Below are 2994 nucleotides of genomic sequence, written 5' to 3'. Positions count from 1 at the left end.
ACGGACACGTATCTCCGTATGGACGGAGTCGCTCGTCCGCGCTACTTGCGGTTAGATAGAAGTTGAATTCCGGCTGTGTTTCCCAGCCCCGGAACCGGAACTAATTTACAAGCGGTGGCGAGCGATACACATAGCGCTTGAGCCATTAATTGCCATAATCTGATCGCAAGCAATCAATCGTGTCTCGAGGTGGGCCGAGAGGTTCGCCTCGCACCAACCTCTCTCTCTCTCCAACCTCCCGAGGTCATCTTCTCAGGATCGGATCAATGCGCTACAATTACGCGATTGTCCGACCCGAGCCCCCTCCTCCCTCTCGCATATAGGCGGCCCGCACCCACCATTGGGCGAGGGGAGGGAGCCGCATTGTCCTCCTTGGTTATTACATTCGTGTTACATGCTTATATAGCCCGGCCCCTGAATTTCAGCTGTAATTACCTCGATCGACGGTTGTCTATAGACTAAATATACGTGTTCCAAACCCTCCTCCTTCCTCCTCCTCCTTCTCCTCCTCTCCGTTCAGACTATAATTAATTTGTTATCGGTCGGCCAGCCACACGAGGCTGCTCGTCCTCGCATTCGGTTATTATCAACCGAATATCGACGTTGTAATTTCACTAAGGGAAGGGGTATTCTCTTTCTTATATGATTTTTTTGTTTGCTGTAAGGTGTATTTATTAAGAAAATGGGAGAGAAAGGTTTTCCTTTCCTTTCTTTCTTCCGATTTTAAGGTTGGCAAATAAGAGACAGAGACGGTGGAAGCTCGAAAGGGATTTGAAGATCGGACGAAACGGAAGTAACGGAAGTAAGACAAGGTCGAAGATGAAAAAGAATGTCAGGAAAATTTGTCAGATCTTTTCATGGATCCTCGATGGAAACATGGGTAGGGGGAGGATGCGTTAAACTAGCCGAGTCGCGTAAAATAAACTCTCCTCGTTCTACGATACAAAAGAAGGCGAGATCTAATTGTCGAGCGTTTATAGAGCGACAAAGTTGCAAGAATTGGCCAACGTTATGCGACTAAATCTCTTTATCGTTGTTTGCTTCTCTGAAATCGAATTAAAATCGATCTGAGCGCGTTCAGAGGGAAAAAGAAACAATAATTAACTGACGAAACCCGGTTCGAACCGATTTTATCATGACGTGAAAATGACACGACAGCCACGCGTGGAAAACTTTTCTCCAACTGTAATTATCGCGCTCGTTCATCTACGCGAATTCCTTCTTTGGAACGACATTTTTGTTGCCCGATTCTACTTGGATGCGAATCGACAACGGGAGCCAAGCTCGAATTACGCGAGACGGTTGCAAGCGTTCGAGGAAGGAATAAATTTCGAGAAGAGGAAACGAATCATTGATAAAATATCCGCGCGTATAAATTTTCCCAAGCAATTTCATCTTTTACAAAATATTTTACACCAAGTTGTTTAACCTTCGGCAAATTAATCAAGGAATTATTATATTTCTCCCGTCGAGGGAAGACAAATCTCTCTGAAAAACTGTTCAGAGCTAAGATTTTCCGTTTCCACTTCCACCCAGATAGATACGGATATTTCAAAGTGGACGAGCGTTGAAATAATTCGTGAAATAATTCGATCACGAGGCGGGTGCAAGAAGATTTTTAAACGAAGAGTCGGCAGAAGAATTTATTTGTCTTTTCATTTCCTCCGCGCGAGATATCCAACTGGGTTTAACAAAAAGGCTCGTTAACCGTGATCCCCTTGTGGGGATGATGCGCGTATTTCAATAACGATCGCGAGGCAAGGAATGAAACTCGTGGATACGGGTCGACCGTTCGTAATTTCTCCGCGACGTGGGAAGGAAAGGAGGCCACGAGGAGGAAAGAAAAGAAAAAGAAAGGAGAAAAAGGGGGAGGGTTGCAGTTAACGACCGGTAAACTGGTCGAAGTACACGGGAAACCCATTTGGCGAAGCGTGGCGGTGACGATTAAAATAACAGTGGACAGTGGATGCCGGTGATTGTTGCACGCACGACGTTCCAAGACAACGACACGCGCGTATATATAAATATATATACACACACACACACACACACACACGAAGCAGGCTCTCTTGAATCGGAATTGAAAGCTCGCAGTCCCCTATTGAACCGAGCATGATCGGGCTTTCAGAGTACGATCCCCTTTTCGACGACGTGGAATATCCGGTCGAATCGATTCTTACCACCGATGTTTCCCTCTTTCAGCCGTGGCCACTCTCCCCGTGTCACGCGACACGGCCAACGCCCACTTTTCACGGCCGACGAAAGCTTGGGAATCCGATCAATAATCGCAGGCTAACCGTGGCCGATTGTTTGCCACGCGTAAGTGGATGCACGATGGGACGCGTTCCTTTCGTTGTGTCCCACGTGTCGAATCCTCGACGGGAGAGATTTCGAGCGCGTCTCTCGTAAAAATGGGGATCGATAAAGAAGTAAGAATTTTCTAATAAGAATTTGCAACACAGAGAGAGAGAGACTTTGAATCGTTTTTTAATCCAGTTTAAAATTCAGAAAGAAGCGTCTCTGGGGAGATAAAAGATAAAGCTCGCGATACGCGAAGAATTTAAACGCTTTGGATGGAACGAATCGACGGATATGGAAGGGAAGAGTGGCAATAGGTTAATGGATGTGGCAGGCGTACGAGAAGTACCGTGTCCCAGAAGAGCGACGAGGGGGAAACTACGAGGCGTATACCCATTATTTACACGGCCTCCTTTCTGAAAAAGAAAGAAAGAAAAAAAAAGAGGGGGAGCACCTTCCCTTCGATCTTATAAAGATTAACGAGCCACGCGTATTTTTTTAACCGGGCAAAGAGCAAAGTAGCCCTCGCCACGAAATATCACCAACTCGGCTCGCTGTATCGCGAGGGGATTTCTCTCGCTGCTTTGGCAAACAAGCGCGCGGAAAAACGGGGCGAAAGGAGGAGGAGGCGCTCCGTGAGATCGAGCAAATATTGTCGCTTCATATATGCTTTCTGGTATCCAGGCGGCGTAGAAA

General features: G+C 46.7%; 1 protein-coding gene across 1 annotated transcript in view; it reads left to right on the top strand.

The window, feature by feature from the left end:
• LOC102672092 (acetylcholine receptor subunit alpha-L1) overlaps positions 1 to 2994 on the top strand; it is a 107885-nt gene that overhangs the window by 42415 nt on the left and 62476 nt on the right. The window lies entirely within an intron of this gene.

This window comes from Apis dorsata, unplaced genomic scaffold, assembly GCF_000469605.1.
Source record: "Apis dorsata unplaced genomic scaffold, Apis dorsata 1.3 scaffold_19, whole genome shotgun sequence".
NCBI lineage: Eukaryota > Metazoa > Arthropoda > Insecta > Hymenoptera > Apidae > Apis > Apis dorsata.
This window is presented reverse-complemented; position numbering and strand designations above follow the sequence as displayed.